The following is a 19206-nucleotide window of genomic DNA, read 5'->3' on the forward strand; positions in this document are numbered from 1 at the left end:
CACTTGCAAAAGTAGTTTTCTCTCTGCAAACATATATTTTAATTTCTATAAAATATTTTATTGGGGTGTTATGTGAAAGTCAAACACAAAGCTGTGAAGTAAAAAATAAAGAATGCATGGTTCTCAGAATATTCCCATCAACATCAGTTACCTGAAAAGTAGCATCGCACAGTTATGTATGACATAGGCATGGTCGTCGTTGGAATTGGTGCGTTCAGGTTGATGTGTAGTGTTAGTTTTAGCAGTTTCCTCTGCAAATGCCAGGTTTGAAAAATTCAGCATAAGTAGTTGTCAAATTTTTTGCAAGATACTGTATCAATGATGAATAAGAGTTACAGAATGTATCCACAGTAGAACAAACTCTCAGTCTTTACCTCAGGGCTAAAGTTCCACACAGTTTAACTAAAGAGTTTTAGCGTCATTTAATTAATTGTTTTGGTTTAATGGCTGGGATCTTTAGTGTTTTGTTAATACCAACTGCTTTCATCAAGAAAATGTTCCCTTCCAGCATTTAAAGTTTTTAAAATTTCGGTCATTTGTAAGAAACACATACAACTTCACTTTGATATGAAACAACATTTCTGAGAGTTCTTTATTTTAAAATATACAGTTAATGAAAAAGTATCATAAATTGACAATTAATATGACAATTTGTAGCTAATGTTCACTCCCTTCTTTTACATTCAATTTCTTTAAACAGTCTCGGTGATGATTGCATAACATTTCCTGTATGGTAACTATGGCAGTCACTTGTCTACACAATCTCCAATGGCTGATGGTGTGTCTGGGAAAGAAACCTAAATAATGATGTTGCTGGAATAGCTGTTGATCTATGAGTCATGACCTATTTGTCTAAATCTTTGGCATGGTAGAAGACACTTAATGCAACAACTTCTCACCGCACACTTAAAAACAGATTAGCATCCAACATTTTTACATTTATTTCTGCACAGATGTGCAAAAATAAAATAAACTTTATTTTATTGCTTGGATTTTTGTCCAGCCTTGTCTGTCACAGACCCCGTTGTTTATTTTTTAATTATAATCCTACAGTGCATAATTTTAAAGAATGTAATCTGTTTTGGTAATTTTTTAACTTTTGAAGATCAACGCCCATATGCCTCACCTGAAAGACATGCTTATTGTCTTTCCCATTTTGAAGAGTGTCAACTTTTTAAAAATAAATCGGGTTGTCAATTATTAACAATTATAATGTCATAAACACACAGACAAAAAAGCAAAGTATTCAACATAAAAGGCTTAAATTTGTCTTTTATTTTTTCCCTTTTTTGTGTTTTTTAAATGTGAATATTATCGGTATATAAAACAGCTATTTTGTAGTGTAGGAGTGATTAAATTTGGTCCAATCAAAGTTGGTATTTTGCAATGAAAGTAATAAAATATGTTAAGGGAGCCATTAAAGAACTCCAAAGTGGTCTTTCTAGAGTTACGCTGTAAAGAAAATATGTAATTTGACAAAAAGATCACCAAGTTAAGTCCTCGGTCACTATAATCATGATCCGTGGAGTCCTTTGTGGAGATGAGAGAACCATGCAAAAGAACAATTTTCAATTCAGCATGTGACCAATCCAATTATGCCTTTGTAGAGAGGCCAGAAAAAAAGCCTTCCGTGAATTTATCAAAAACCTGACATTTCTGGGCAACTGGAAGACTGACCACCATCACAGGTATGTCATTCTTCAGGCAAAACACACAGTAATTGAACACAATTTCTGAAAAACGTTAAAAGATCCAAGCCAAAAAAACAAACAAAGGCAATACTGCCAAAACATTTTGCTATGTTAGAACTAATTGAGTCAACGTAATGGCCTGAAAAGTGTTGGAGCCTTGCAGAGTAACACTTAAGAGTCTGTAGAGACCCACTGGACAATTACAGCAAGTCAAGCTGAAGTGGAAATAATCAGTGCTAAGTTGCCTGAAGCAGCTTAAAAATTGTAGAAATAACTCTCATTATGTTTCCTCCACGTTCTGGCACAGAGACAGTTTTATTTAACTAACTTCTTAATTTAACCCTTCGAGATCTCCTAATATTAGGTCGTATTGAACAAAATTACCTTGTTCTCTAATTAGTCCACACATATTGCTCCATATTTCCCATCAAAATTTGATCATGTGTAAGCTGGAGCCGAATGTTTTGGCCTGTAACTATGCATTTTGCCCAGTTTAGAAACACAGGTGCTGGTGGTATTTAGACCAGATTTCAGATTAAGACCTCAAGCTCTATGGATGTCCTGGAGGGACTGAGCCACAGAGGTCTTGGCAGTTCACTGAGCCGGTATATTGGCACTCACCAGCTGTTCTCTCCTACAAGCCTCCTCAACCTTTGTTTGCTGAGGGGTTCATTCGCAGATATGGAAAGGCACCTGTCAGAGTTCTCCACCGGGATTAAGCAGCTCCACAAACAATTGCACAACAGATGGGGAACAAAATATGGTCTGCCTTGTGCAAACTCCTGCTTAGAAATACATATGTGATTCCGTCATTTAAAAAAAAGGTTTTTACAGTGATTTGACTGTCAAATTAAGAAAAAACGTTTTTTTTTTTTGCATAGTTACTGGCATTTTCAAACAATCTCCTTTAAAAAAGAGTTGCTTTTTTTTGTTACAGCTGAGACAGGGGTGCTCAAATCCACTCCATCCAGCCAATTTTCAATGCATCCTTGCTCCAACTATGACGGAGTTGGAGCATAAAATTACGAGAATAAAATCATAGTATTATGAGAATAAACCAATAACATTAAAAGAATAAAGTCAAAATAATATGAGAATACAGCCGTATTAATATATGAGAATGAAGTCATAATATTACAGGAATAAGACTGTAATATTTATTTTCATTCTTACTTTATTTTTGCAATACTATGACTTTGTTCTTGTATTATTTCATCTTTATTCTCATACAACTTTATTCTCATAACATTATGGCTTCATCTTCATAATTTATTATAATTTAGTTTTTTTTTATTTCTTAACATCACCCTGATACACCATTGTACACCATTGTACACCAGCACACCGGAATCAAATGGCTGAATTCCCTCATTGGCAGTCATGGCCTGTTCATTTGACTCAGGTTAGCTGGAGAAGGACGTATCTGAAGGCCAGCGCTAAAGGAGTGGACTTTGTCGTCCAGTGCTTTGTCGTTCCGTTTCCTGGGATATAAACATGATTTTATGGGATGTCATTTATTTAAATCTCTATTCAAAAAGGGAGAGGCAAGAGAAGTTGCCATTCAAGTACAGAAAATGTGTACTGATCTTCAGAATGCAGAAAGCCAGCATAAGAAGATGGCTTACTCTCCTCAACGTCCCCATATCTACAGCCAGATTTAATTAAACAGCTGAAAGCCAACAAAGAAACAGGAAAAAAAATGTCTAAAGATCTAAATTAGGGAACTGAAGCAAATACTAACATCTTGAGGAGACAAGATTTCTATATGTCAAAGAACTGTTTGACATACGTCTGTCCTACTATCTATGGATTTATTGGCTACTGTTCACTATGTTCAGCTGACCTCCCAATGACAAAACTTGAAACTTGTTTACAAACCAGAAGACTAAGATAAAGGGTGAGACCAACGGAAAATAATAGCAGTAATCATCTTCAAAACATAAATCTAAGCACAGAGCGTCTCGCTCTCCTTACTGCTGTAATCAATGACAGACCTTGGACTGTGTGTCATGTGCAGTCATGTCGGGGCTAACTAGTGGACCCATCATCAGTGCTGGCCAATCATTTTGACAGATGTGACTGTCACATTTTGTTTTATAGAGGGAAAGATATTTGGTTACATTGGTTGATACGGTTTTCAGTCTTTGCCGATCTGTGATGCTGCTGGCCTGTTTTACTTTTACTTGCAGTACAGCATAATTTTTTTGTGCTTCTTTATGCAGTGTGTCAATAAATGCTGCCCAATCTGTATAAACAACTCTGCTTCGGTTTTAACAGCTTTCAAGAATTTAGCCCCCTTTACGCAGAATAAAAGCAAGAATGAAACAAAGGTAAGAAGAAAGTATTGGAGCTGTCAGGAACAATGAGTCTTTTGTTGAAGACCTGCTCTGTTGTGTGTTGTCAGCTCCAGCTCCAGGACAAAGGCACTGTCTGCAGATATTATCATTTCATTCAACCTGTCTATTGAAATTCACAAGGTCCTAGACTCGCGTACAGATGGGAACATGCTTCTCGAGAGCAATATGCAGGGCGGTCTTCGTTTAACACAATGTCTTTTTTTTTCCCCAAATAAATTCTCTGTCAAATTAGATGGACATCTGACTAATCAGAGACAGACAGGCAGCACATTATAGTACCAGAAGTATCAGAAGAAAATCTGATGTCTAGGTAGATAATCTTAGAAAAAATACAGCACCTATAAAAAGCATTCACTCTCTTTTATTTTTATGCATTCATCATCAAAATTTGGCTGTTTGGACAAAAAAAATATACAACAAAAAACCTTTAATGTCAAACTGAAAACCAAGTTCTACAAAATAATGTTTAACAGTAATTATTGAGAAGCATAAGTCACAAGATGGATACAAAAAAAATCTCAGTTCAGTTAAATCCATAATCAAGAAACAGAAGAAATATAGTACAATGGTGGACACCAAATACCACACATCATTACAAACACGTCATCTGCACTGTGAAGCACGGTAGTGGCATCTCTGTGCTGTATTGGGAGACCTATCCACTGTGCAGCCAAAGGTGCATCTACTAAATACTGACTTGATTTACGCAATCACATATTTTACATTACATATTTTCATCTAAATGTCATTATTTTGGCAGAAACAAGTTTTCACTTTGACATTAAAGAGTTTTTGTATAATTTTTGGTCAAATAAGCCAAAATTTGTTGATCATCATTGATTAGTGAACCATCCAAGGAATAAGTATGCTTTATAGGCACTGTAGGTTAATGCAACAGCAAACTTTTGCAAACGTTTTTCTTTTGCCTGTTTGAAAAGTCCCACATGAGAAAGAAAATTGAGTGGCCGTAATTTAAAAGATGTTTCTGGAGATGCCTTGAGGTTAATAGATGCTTTCTTCTCTCGTCGAAAGAAGCCTGCAGTTAATGAGAAAGAATGGCGAGGTCTACTCAACTTGATTGGCAGACCTGTTAAAATCAATATATGTGAGATAGAAGTCTCACCTCATAGCAGGGCGTAATTCACCCATGATACAGAAAAAGCGAAAGAGTTTTTTAATTACCGGGAGTCTGTGATCTTTTTTTTTTTTTTTTCAAATGCAATGATGCGAGACAGAAACGTACAGCTAGTGTGACACACAAGCTGTCACACTAGCTTTCATTCTGAGATACAGAATGGGTTTTGTCAAAATGATTTATAAAATTCTCTGCTGGCTTGTAATTTTTTAAATCCAAACTTAGATCTTTTGGGGTTACTTTAAAGAACTGGCATTTGGATTATCAGCCTGGTGAATTATTTCAGTCAGTTTTCTAGCATCAGTTTAGGGTTGATTATTTACCTTTTACCTTACCTTGCCTTTCGAAGCTTACTTTTTGAAAATAAACAACCTTAATTAGCCAAGAGAGGAAATGTGTTAGAGCAAACAAAATCGGACCTTGTAACATTTTTACACTTTCGTCAGAGGTTTCCATTAACTCCTTTTGGACATAAATGAGTTAACCCTGAAGCCACGCTGGCTTTACCGGTGTTGAATCAGACTGGTGTGTTGTTGCTCTCCCGGTGAAACTGGAACTTTGTAAAAACCTTAAGTAGAATGTAGTACCTATACAATCTTTCATCTTTAAACTTCTACTTTAAAAAGCTGTTCATTTGCTCATCCAATTAATAAATTACCTCAATGGGGATATAGTTCAGTAAAGTTTGACCACGTGTGATAGGGCAACCATTTAATATCAGAGCTACTGTAACTCTGTTGGCACTTTCATTTATTTTAAATTCAGATTAGCTGATCCCAGAGGCTGAAGCTAACAGTAGCCTAAGAGGGGCCAAGACCAAATTAATTAGATCTTTACTGCCTTAGAATGACTCCAACCATAAAAACATCACAGCAGGCTATGCTTAGGCTACTCTACAAACCTTAAAGCCATCGTCATGTTTGCGATGGGCCGTTATTTACACAGGATTCAATGATAACCCACAAGAGAAAAAGAGGTTGGAGGTGGCACATGTTCCATTTACAATGAAAGAGAATGGAACATGCGATGGATCTCCAGTCACACTACCTGCTGAAGTATGGTTGTGTATTAATAAGAAATAAATGTTGCTCATGTTACGCAGCTGTTGCAACCGCGTGACATTGCCCAAGCGGTTTGCTCCGCTTTAATAATTTCAGTCTGAAAGAGAACCAGTACAAAAGAAGGTCAAAAAAGTTCAGCATTCCCATCTAACTGAACAGAGCTCCTCAGATGAGCCCAGCATTAAAAAAAAACAACAACAAAAAAACTCTCACTGCTTCTGAGATGTGTCTGGCTTCAGAGCTTTAGCTCAGAGCTGTCTGTTCATTTAAATGTCTGCCAAAAAGAAAGATGTTGCTGCAGCACGTCTCTGTAAGATAACTTCCCTAACTCATCTGCGCACATCATTTGTTTAGGAACTTGTCATAGCTCATCCAAGTTAATTACCTTTCGAATCAATGTGAGGCTTTAACCTTTCTTGACCCGCGTGTTGCTGCGATCCCGTTTGAGCGAAACTCAAGGGAATTATGAGCTTATCTTCTGGTAATTACTGTTCACAACACAGACCAAATTGATTTCCACTACGGCAGAAGTATTTGTTTAATTAACTCACACCCTAACCCCGAGACTAAATATTTATGAATAAAATGATATTCTTTTCTGACGAAGGAAACAGTGACAAGTATACAACTTCAATTTTACCTTTAAATGTGAGGAAGTGTAAACAACCAGCTCATCCATCTTAACAGGTGCTCAGTTTAGCACAATTCACATTTAAAGGTATGATCAATATGTTATTTGAATTGTTATGACCAGGAAACTGAAGGCCAGTAAATAATTGTCAAAGCATGTCTTGAAATATCTCATTCTACTAGTTTAGAGCTCAGTCATCTGAAATGATTTGAAATTAACTTATAAAAGTTTTTAATAAATAGATGATAGATTTGTATATTTTTCTTTTGATTATTGTTTGGAAAAATTGTGGATTCTAGTTCAGCCTTGATTTTGTTTCACAACCACGTTTTCTAGGAAACAATTCTCTAGTGGGGTCATTAGTGGCTTACATTACTGTAACTTATATGATCTCTCTGCTCCGACTTTCCAACTTTCCAGCAACAATCCAACTTTGGATTGTTGACAATTTGGCTCCAGAAAGAGGAAGCATCAGTCATCTCCAGTGACAGATGAAAACAGTCGGTTTGTTTGTGAAGACACGATTTTGAAGCCGGATATAACAGATGCCATACTCTAATTAGTAGCTAGACTTGTTAAAACTAGCATGGAGATAAACACTTAGATTCTTGTAAAATTGTCCACAGTTCATGTTGGAACTCTCTTCCAACATGAAGAGAGTGATTTAAAATTTCATTTCAGTAGGTTCGGGGTCTGAGTATTTGCAACAAGAAACAGGTTATACTGTATGCAAAGTACATAAGGACAATAAAAACGTGTTTCTAACTTGTGTATTTTTCTTTCTTGTGTATAAAGTTCAGAGCAGTACTAAATACAGAGATGAATGGGTGCTAAGAACTATGGGAGTGAAATTGTATCAAAAAAGCATGGTAGGAGGCTAAATGTTTGTTTTTCCTTGTATAAAGAAAGAAAAACCTAATGATTTCTTATTGTCTATAAGTAATATAGATCAGTGCATTGAGTGTATCCTCAAATGTTAGTTTTCCCTTTTTAATTTACAAACGTCTGCTGATTGTGTAGAAGTCGCAAGAAATAGGTTTGTACAGCAACACTAATAAGGACTATCTTCAGACGGGAGAGTTCATCTAGATTTTACAAAATGTTTAGAATTTTCTTCTTGTTCATCTTTACATAGCCTTCGCGCCAAGCTAAGCCGTAGTTGTTTGAAATCTGCCAATGTTTATCTTGGATGTGGTCTCATAGATAAGTCGTTTTGAAAAGCAGCAAGGTGGAATTTTGATGTCTTTTTTGAAGAATTTTCCATTCACTGTCCCTTACCTTTTTAAATGATCTAAATTTAGAAGAAAGAGTTACGTAAGGTTTCATGTAATTGTCGGTGCTTCAATAGGAAGCCCCAATTAGCGAAACAACTCATGAGGAGAGAGTTTAAAAGGAGCAGGTGTTTTAATTCAACTCAACCTGAAGTTCAAGGGTGTTTTCACGCCATCAGATGCAGATACGGGATTTCTGATTTGCCAACCAATCAGAAAGAGTAAACTTATTGGTCCATGCACAGATTCCTGGGTTGATGGTAGTATATTAAAAATGGTCTCAGTTTGAAACCTGATGCTCTCTGAGTTCTTGTGCATGCATTTTGTAAATACGGTCGTAGAAAATGCTTGTAACATAAATACTCGAAAGTGCTTCACTTTCTTACACCTACAGTTGACATGTAAGATACCAAAAGAGAAGAAATTCATGCAACACTCCATGTGTAAAAAGATAACAAATTTATTTAGTAAATGTTTCTGCTAGCATTGACCACTAAAACTATGGAGATTTGCCCATGAACAGCCTCACGTGTTCTCATCTGAGTTTTAATAACTCTGCAGGTAATTGATGCAGCTGAATCACAGTGTGTGGAAATTGCATTGTTACACTCAAGAATCTCGCTGTGAGGCTCTCTGTTGTCCTCTGATTTATATTGGGGAATTCAATTGTGTTTCTAATGAAGTTTGTTAATTCTGTGATTTTGTGTTTGTATTCACAGTTTCCAAAAAAGGCTCATGTTCGCTGTTGTGTTGAAGGTGGCCAATAAATCACCGTGCAGGAAAATAAATTTTATGTCAGCAGTTAAATCTAATTAGACCCTGATATTAAGATATTATCCACTGACTAGCTCTGAATTTCCACCATCACATTGTTGGCTGTAAGACTTTGACTGTCTCAGTAAGCAGGGATATTCACTGCCTGTGGTTCAGACGATCCATTATGTGAGTTACATGGTGTGAAGAGGCCCGTTTTTCTTTTCCAGATAAGCAATTTTCCAGTTATTGACTTATTAATATTTCTATCAGATATGCCACAAGGCTATTATGTTATTCAAAGTGTATTTTGCTTCTTTTGAAATGTTTAAAATGAATAATGCACCACACATTTATTTCACCTGCACCATGACAGGAGGAGAGCAACACTTTAGACTGAGTATTTAATACTTTTTAACGATAGATAATTAAAAAGTCCTTCAAAAGGGCACTATTGTGTAAAATCAACTTTTAGGAGCTTTCCATCATGTTATAACGTCATTTCCTCAACAACAACATACCTGGAGTGTTGCATTAATTCTTTCATGCATTTTTGAGAAATACTTTAATCTCCCCCAGCAACCATTCAGCTGTGCAAACCGCCTGCATGGACCGAGCACCGCCTTCAATGGTGAAGCTCCTCCTCGGAAGCTGTTAAGTTTCCAGCTCACACAGCAGCCCTCCCTCACCACTCGTCCACTCAGCTCCTTCAGACTAGCCAGAAGCAATTAGCAAAGCCGAGCTACTTAGTGCAAAGCTGGTAAAAACATTGTTAAAGGGTTAATAGAGGGGTAAAGCTGTGATGACTTCCTGAAGACAGAGTGTTGGAAAAAGGAGGACTTTCTTAAAGAGACAAAGGCCCAATTTCAAGGCATTAAATTATGTAGTTAAATTTATTTTAAATCACAGTGAACGTATAGCATTTTTATAACAACTGAAGGTAATGTAGATACTTGATTGTCTCTGCTACGCTGCAGCTGCTATGTTACAAACCCAAATGCCGTCAGACAAAAATGTTGAAAAATGTTGAAAGCTTCTTCTGCTAAATAAATATAGCAACCCGAGTACAATTTTGTGTAGGTCAGAATACAGATAAAACTAATTATTTTCCCATTCATGTTTTGTTGGGAAAGCATAAAGAAATATATCAGTGGCAGATAGTGACTAGGCACAAACAGTTAAACAACATGGGTTATTTAAACTCCTTGTACTTTGCTTGTAAAAAAGAGAAGTTGATGAGGGGAAAAAAAAACAACATCAGCCACATCCTTCGATGATAGGATTTCTCATGGGACACCAACATCTGAATAACAATAAAACAGCCTGACAGTTGAGGGGGAAAAAAAGAGTGTTTTCCACAAACCATACCTGTCACAATAAGAGCAAGAAAAAGAAAAAAAGAATCTTCTAGTTATGGCAGATCTGAATAATTCCCACAAGGTTTACTTTTGGAAATATTCCCTTTTTCCCTTCGAAATCCAGGAAATATAGTGGACACATGGATGCAACTGGAATTACAATGACTACATTTTCAATCTCTGTGTAGGAATGTGTTCTCATGGCAACCTGTAAATAATTCAGGAACAAAAAAATGTAACTGCCATTCAAAAAAATTATATGTCACACAATGTTTAACATAATAATCAAGGCTCTACTTTTGATTAGCGTCTCTGTCTCTACAGAGCGGGCTTCCTTTCAGAGGTGTATTTTTTGTCATTTCACACTTTTTAGCGTCCTAGAGATACAGAGCAGTCATATTAAACAAGCTGAATCATTGCTCCTAACTTGCATGGAGCTCCATTTATGTAACTCGGGAGTCAGAGGACTGAAAGGACATTGAGCTATAGGAGATTAAATGCAACAGTGCACTTTGTGGATCAGCCATAAATGACAGGCCATTTATTTATGATACAGAGAAACTGCATATCTACCCAATGGTAATTGAATTCGGATCTTGGATGGGATTCCTGAATAGCTCAAGATGACTTCAACATGCATGTGCTTTTAACTGGCCCCAGCAATGAAATGAAAAGACCGGAGGTGTTAAAGACATCGTCCTGCTGAGTTTTTCCATTCACATCTCCCCGTATTTGTGTATTTATTTTTACTGAAATGAAAGAAGAGTGCAGCAAGCCGAAAAGATGTTCAACCTTATTGCACAAGGCCAAAATGTTTAATTTCTGATTGCAGTTGCTTAAAAAAAGTGGCAATCAGACTGAAAGCAAAGTATATTGCAAGTGTGACAGACCAACCATCATTGGCAGGGGCGCTGCCAGGAATCTTGGGACAAAAAATTAGATTGGGCCCCCCTTCGCAGCTGCTGTTACAATTTTGTGAGTCTATTTGACCCATAAAAAGCATCACAAGTTTAAAGGCTTGCAACTGCAACTTTCTTTTGTCCAATACTGATAACTAGCACAATATTTAATGCTCATGACTTTTACATTCAACAGTCTGCATACAGTATGCAAGTAGGTTGCTTAAATTTTTTCTATTAGTTTTAGATTACTGAAATGTCTCTCCCCTCGAGCAACAGTCATAGGCAACATGCAAAATATACATAAAACAATCCAGGCTTCTCGAAAAATGCTATATAGTTGCATTTTATTCAACCTGCAGTATATAACTATAATAAAAAGTGTTTTCTCCATATTTGTTAAAGCTGTCACCATGTCGTGACAGTTTGTTATGAGACAGATCATCTGAGAAAACAATCAATCTCCTCCACCTCCTCCCTGAGCTGCTATTGATGGATAAAGTAGTGCAACGTTTTTGAAAATTTCAAAATGAAATCCAGTGCAAACGTTTGTCATCAGAATTGTAGTCTTGATATAAATCCAGCTGTTCTGCAAAAGGCCTAATAGATTTGTTCAAACAGCATCATGGAGACCAAGGAAACATACCAGCCTGTTCAAGGAGAATGTTGAAGGAGAATTTAAATCAGGGTGAGGTTATAAATAACATCTCAATCTAAAAAATTTTCTCAGAGATCTGTCAATCCGTCATGTGGAAAAGGAGTCAATCGACCGGACATCCATTAGTTGTGCAATCTGGACTTTGTAAAAAAAAATGGCTATGACAATGGCCTTTTTGAAAGAAAGCCATGGAAAATCCCACTTACAGTTTGCTGCTAGCCATGTAGATGCACAGTCAACATGTACAAGACGTTGGTGGTCTGATTAGATGAGACCAAAAGAAAACTTTTGGAGTTACATCTAAAACACTGAACGCGAGGGAACATTAATCACCCCGAACACACCACCCCCAATTTGAAACATTGTGGGAGAGGCATCATGCTGTGGGGATGTTTTTCTTTAGTAGGGGCAGAAGTGATGATGGAAAGATGAATCAACCAGGACAATCCTGAAAAAAAAATTCCTTAGAGGCTCCAAAAGACCTGAGGCTGAGACAGAACTTCACCATTCAGCTGAACAACTCTGAATATGCAACCATGACTACAATACAATGGTTAAGATCAAAATAAATGATTGTGTTGAAAAGGCTCAGTCAAAGTCCAGCTCCAAATGCAGCTGAGAATCTTCAGCAAGACTTGAAAACTGATATAAATCTGTCAGGTTTTTATTGCTCAAAAATGTTGTTTCCTTTCAATCTCACTTTAGAATTACGAACTACTCTGGTTTGGTCTGTCTCTTAAAATTCCAACAAGTAATATGCTATTGATGTTTGTGGTTGTAAGGTGACAAATTTGAAAGGAGGCAAAAACAAAAAAACAAAAGAAAACTGGCAAGACATTATGTTAGTGAAATTATAACAAATGGTATGTCAAATGGCATAAATCATTCATATGCAAAAAGAAAATGAGAAAATTGGAACTAATTTTGGACTCTATTGGAGCATTGTGTGCTTTACTGACAAAAAGCTTATACTAAAGCAGCATGCCTATATTTCCTTTCCGTCTCCAGCATTAGAGTAAATTTATTCATCCTGCTGAGAGTGTAACTCTCCATGTGGTGAGATGGCTGAGCAGATGGAGCAAATGACAACTCCGACATTAAAGTAAGGAGAAAGCTGTTTACTTGTTTGTCTTTATCAGACGGAGCGCCTCCATAACTCTGAAACAGGAAGTAAAAGTCAATATAAGATTTTCCTCTATGACTGAGAGGGAGTGAGAGAAACAAATCTGGAGCCAAATATTTCATGATTTAACAAATGGTTGTGCTTCATGGGGAAGAAAAATTGAACAACAGAAACTACAGACTGAACACAGAATATGCGGAAGATGCTCACTATGCTGCTGAACGCAGATCCAAAATGGGTCTTACTGGTATGATCCTACTGGTCTGATGACAAATGACCAAAGGCGGTTTTACTAGAGACGACCTCGGTCTGATTTGAAAATACTCTTCAGAGCTTCCTGATTTTTGTTTTACCTAATGTCATTTTTTTTAATCATACAAAATGTCTTAGCTGAATGATGGCCATAATAAAAGAATGTGATGTTTAAAAACACTGAGAAGTGCTGTTTATTTTTTACTTATTTATCACAACCTCCTTTTTTAAATTAAAATGAATGATTTTATTTTATAGTCTTTGGGAAATCAACTTTCAATAAGCATTTTGAATATTTCCAAGTCATAAAATTAACCATAAATACTCTAAATATGAAGTTGAGAAGGGGATCTTGAGCAGCAAGTTTCTTTAGATGCCCCAAAAAGTGTGATCCTTTTTTCAGCTGTTTTGTACTGATCGTGACACTGTTTGCGGTTTGAGCTTAAGGACACAATGGCAACCATCTCTAAAAAGTCCTTACACATCAGATGTGCTTTCTCAGGGGGAAAAGGGATGTTATATCTGCCGTGCTGTTTCCCTTTGTTAATCCAAATAAGCTAAATCGATGCAACTCTGCAGTTTAAAAATCTGTTCTTACCCGTGACAAGCTAGCATTGCAGAATCCGCTCAGTGACAGCAGTAGGAGCTGTGAGTTGTATCCATCATCTCCAATCTGACATGCACACACCTGTTTGTGTCTGCCTCCATTTCCATCTCAAAGAGCCGTCCAACAGTGGATCAGCTTTTACCCTCACTCCCTCCACAGTACTTTAATGTTTCATTTTGAAACACTCAGATTTTTGCAACATTTAGGCTTGACATTGAATGTATCCAGAACAACCTGATGTATCTGCATTAAGACTCGCTTGTCGCCCAGAGGCAGTGTCACAAGAATTATTTATATCAGAAAGTCCTGCAGTTGTTGTCCAAGTCATTTTATCCACATAACCAGTCTGTGATTTACTACTAAACACATGTAATTCTCCACGTAGCTTAGCTTAAAATCTTTGTGTTTATTTCTCAATGGGTCATTGAACAGGAGAATGCTAAAAAGTTATATTTCTCATGTGGCCGAAGGAAGAGGATTTCAAAAAGTGAAAGATAATCAGACTAAATGTTCTCTCTCTCGTTTGGCTCAGAAACATGAAAAAGAAACTATGCTTCTGATTAATGTGGGCAAGCCAGCAGGAGGATCGTCTGGACAGAGTGATTTCTGTTTTAACTTAAAATGCAGTTATTGTATTTGGTTTGGACAGAAGATGCATTCAATTGTCAGAATGTTCTGACTTTTCTTTACATAAACTGTGTGTCTCACATTGACGTTCTCCATGCTTATCTGTGGCCTGTCTTATTGGGTGAAACTTTCAATCATTTATTCCTTTTTTTAATAGATTTGATATGCTATTGATATGAAGTGAAGTGACAAATTAACCCAATTTTTACACTTTCTACCATAACTAATTTAATTATATTGGCAATAATGACATTCATTACCCTATTTGAAAATTATTATAAATCCTGCCCATGCAATTTCTATTGCATTAACGGCTGAGAGGATTATTACGCCAGCATTTGTGTGTTGGTAAGATCCGAGGAGCTTCGTGGATTATCCTCCCATGTGACGCAACAAACCTGAAAGATTAAAGCTTAATCTTATTAAAATGCCATTATGTTAAATGCTACACTTCTGCAAAAATAACGCATATCTTTATCTAAGGAGTCAAACACTGCCAGGATGTTTCCCTTTGTTCAGCATGTGTCGATTTCTTACATTAATGCAGAGGAAGACGTAGCACAAATCTAATCACGAGATTAAATAAGTGCCTTATATATTCTGTTTTATGAATTATGTGTCCTACAATGTATAGGACACATTTAGGACACATAATATGTATCAGGTGATATTGTAGCAACTACAACAACAACAAAGATTGAAAATAATTTAAATTGGTAGCGTACATGTTTCTTTATACTTGCCAGGATTCAATTGATCTCTGCAGAAGTCTTCTATAGGTTGAGTATCGAGTGACGGAGCCACTGAATGTCTGCTGGGAGAAAGGTAAAAGAAAATCTATGCATGCAGGAGGAGGATAATGAAGTGGAGTGAAGTCAGACCCTACAGGCGCATGTCAGTGGCTCAGTCTGGATCCCGTGACAATCAAGATTTTCCCCTTTAATTAAAATCCAGTTTCTCCCTAGTTGTGACCGACATCTTTGAAAATAAAGGTGGTGCCGCCTCGCTCCCTGTTTTATCTGTCGATCCACGGCCTAATAATACAATTGATTTAAGTACAGGGCTACCAATAGAAAAGAGAAGACACAATCTGGTTCATTGGATTATACAGTTCTTTTGTTATTTTGATTTTTAAAAAAAACAGAAAAAAGTATCCTAATCTCTGGATGCTAGTTGAAAATTTCTCACCTAAATGTCACATCTTGAGAGAAAGATTCAAATCAACAATCACTAAAGAGAGTGAAGAGGACAGGACTGATATATGGTGTGGAAAGAAAAATCTTAAGAAATGTGGCAGGCATTTGTATTCAGCCCATTTTATTCTGACACTCAGAAATAACATTTTGTGAAACCAACTGCCCTCAGAAGTCGCCTAAATAAACAGAACCCACTGAAAATGAAAACATATTTTTGCTTTCTTACAAAGTGCCATTAATAATCAGAATTGAATGAAGCTTCCTCTAATGGATAAGTGTTTCAATTGTCAAATCTAATTGAGAAACTGATAGCACTTATGCCATTTTTGATGCCAGTATTGGTGACCAGTTTACCACAACAGGCTACGTGTCCTACAGAGTATTTAATTACTTCCAATTTTGGTAACTTTTCATTACAAAAAAATAAAAATACAACCAAAAACAAGCAAATCCTAAAATATGGAATTGGTGAAAAAGAATCAAACCATGTTGCCTTGAAATGCAGCTATTTTAGAAAAATAGGGCAGGAACTCTTAAAAGAATATATATTTTTGACCCTTCCTGCAACAATTTGCCCAAAGGTAAAGTAAGGAGAGCAACTGCAGAATCCTTTCTGTTCTTCAAATACACATAAGGTTAATTCATTCAGTCATCAGCTGAGAGCTCTGTAAACAGTCACTGGCTTATCCAAATGATTTCTGTAATGGTTACTTGGCGCAAACAGTGGACCCACCAACACTGAAACCGACATGGAAAGGATCCAAGGCAACTAAATCACACACTCATGGTTTTTGATAGTATGTGGGTATATATACGTATATATATTCAATCTGGAGAGACTCAGACGGAGATAAGAAGACAATTAGAAGAGTTTATTGACAAACAGAATTTAAAGTCTTTGGCGCTCGGGCCCCGGCTGGGGATAACGGTTATCGCAGCGTTAGCGATAGGCTTCAGATGAGCATCCCCGATGCTGTTAGGAACGTCATCCCCCAGGGCCCGGCACTGGTGGTGGAGGTTGAAGAAGGGTGCGGGCCTCAGGACTGGGCGAATGGAGGAGAAGGGGTGGTGGTGGGTTGAGCTCGGCTGGAGAGCGAAGGACGCCATGAATGAAGGTCCTTATCAGCTGGGACTTGGTCGATGATTGGACGTGACGTGGCTTGGTCCGGCGTTGATAGGTCGACGATTGTGGGCAGGTCGCTTCAATTAACGGGTCCCGGTGGGGATGAAAGAGTCTTCCAGTTTGAATTTGCGCCTAGGCTTCATTATATATATATATATAAATATTTTTTTATTTTTTGGGGGGGGGATCTGCGGTTCATACAATATGGAAATGTGTGGTATTTTCTCTGATTTATAAGTCTTCACTAGACTGGGAAAAGTATTGGGAAGACTTTGAGAAGGAAATTGAGAAATATTGGTATTTTCCAGACTATTCCAAATCCTTTTTTTCTTTCTCTTCAAAAATGTCTGCCATGAGTTCACTAAAAACTTTGGAATCGAAATTCCAAAAACGTTGTAAAAGTCTGAATGTTTTACTTAAGACATGCATACGGACAAACGAACAAAACTTTAAACTTTTAATAGCAAAATATTTTTTTATCCATCTAAATATATCTCTTCTTTGTAACCTTTACAAAGTCATTGCAAAGTCACTTTTGCGCCGGTCAGAATTTGGTTCTCTTGAAAAATATCCCATTAGAATTTCTTGTCTTCATCACATCTTCCTATTTGCACTATTAATCTTCTCCCTGACAAATGAGGTCCTTTAGTCCCGCAAGCATGCATAAATAATGATAATGACATACCGCAGCTTTGACAAGAAACCATCTTTGTGTTTTGGTGGATAAAGTGTCCTTGAAAATAATAAGGGGGATCTGAAACGTGTCTATCTTGGTGCAATCTGTGTGCCACTGCTCTTGGTAAGCTTAAATTGTATTATTGCTCTAACATGTCTCACTACTTGCCTTGGAGGGGGCAAGAAACACAACTCTAATTTCAAATTTTAGCTTGAAATTAGATTTTAACAAGTTCCACATGGCAAGCATGTCTTCACCTGAAACACGCAGTTTAAACACATTTCTAACAAGAACCAATGGTCCGAGAGGTCGACGGAGATTAGTGGAGTTGTGGAACAGTAACAGTAAATGGTGCAAAAGCATTTTGTGACAATACTGCCACAAGATAAGTTGTATTTCATGTTACCAACACAAAAAAAAGTGCATAAATGTGAGGCAAAACAATAAATTATTTCTGTCTTTGGCTGTGTTCGTCTTCCTGTCCAATCTGGTTAGACTGGACAGTAGATTGTCCAATCTAAGCATCTTCCTGCTGATTTTCTTTAGCAGGAGGAAAATCTGAAGAATTTTCTTCCTCCTGCAGAAAGAAAATTGTCCCGATTGCATGATACTGCCACCACTGTGTTCAGCGTGATGTACAGTGTCGGTGTTCCACCACACATCGTGTTATCTGAACAACTTCTGTCATGTCTTCTGTGTCCTCAACAAGGCTTGTGGCAAACTCTGAGCAAATCGTTTTATTGCTTTATTTTACAGTGTTTCTCCTTTTGCCACTGCTAACAAAATCTTTTATGGTTGCCTTTCACAAATAGATTAATGACAGTAATGATTTTTTAGTCTATGTTGTGCCGTAACCTCATTTTTTGGGTGGTGTTTCAAACAGTATTTTTATAAGAAAGCAGTGAACAGCTGGCTTTATAGTAGCTTTAAATAGCATAATCTTTTTTTTTTTTTCCTTTTTTTTTAAATACGAGAAATCTGAAGATATTTTGTTGCATTTGATTCTATTTGTAGTGTCAGAGTAATGGGGGCTGGATATGAACGCTCGCCACACTTTCAAAAATTTTGATTTGGAGAAAGTTCAAAAAAGAAAATAAATAAACATTGTCCTTCTATTTCATAAATATGCAAATTTTTTTGTTGGTCCATAATATTTGGTCTATCAAGCATGTGGTCTTGATGTGACAACTATTAAAAGTTCAAAAGATATAAATACTTTTGGCAGCCACTGTACTCTCAAATTCATATGAGACACTTTCTTGTCCTAAAAAGAACTTTACAAATACCACAGTTAAAAATCATTAAGTGTCACTGTCTCATTTCCCTGAAACTTTGATTAGTTATTAGCTTATGTACACAGCATCCTATATGGTGGGTGGTCCAGCAAATCCATCATGTGTTGTCTGCTGTCAGACTCTGGGAAAAAACAATTAAAGCCACCACTCACAGGTCGAGTTGCTCCAATAGTCATCGCTGCAACCTCTGTGCGAGGGCCTTGGAGAGTTACATTCATTAGGAAATGCCACTGGAGGAGGGATGCACGCACAAGAAAATTAAGTAACCCGCAGTATATTAGGTTGAGGACTCAAGGGACTAAACAGATGAATGAAAATGACAATGAGTAAACTATGAAGTTTGCTAGGCAAACTTTACAACAGCATACAAAAACATCATACAGTCATCAATTATGAAACAAACATTACATTTTGCCAAATGCCATCATCAAAATGATCAGGCAAGAACACATAAAATATGTTGATCAATGTTCCAGTTACTGATAGTCAAAGG

This window comes from Xiphophorus couchianus, chromosome 2, assembly GCF_001444195.1.
Source record: "Xiphophorus couchianus chromosome 2, X_couchianus-1.0, whole genome shotgun sequence".
Lineage (NCBI taxonomy): Eukaryota > Metazoa > Chordata > Actinopteri > Cyprinodontiformes > Poeciliidae > Xiphophorus > Xiphophorus couchianus.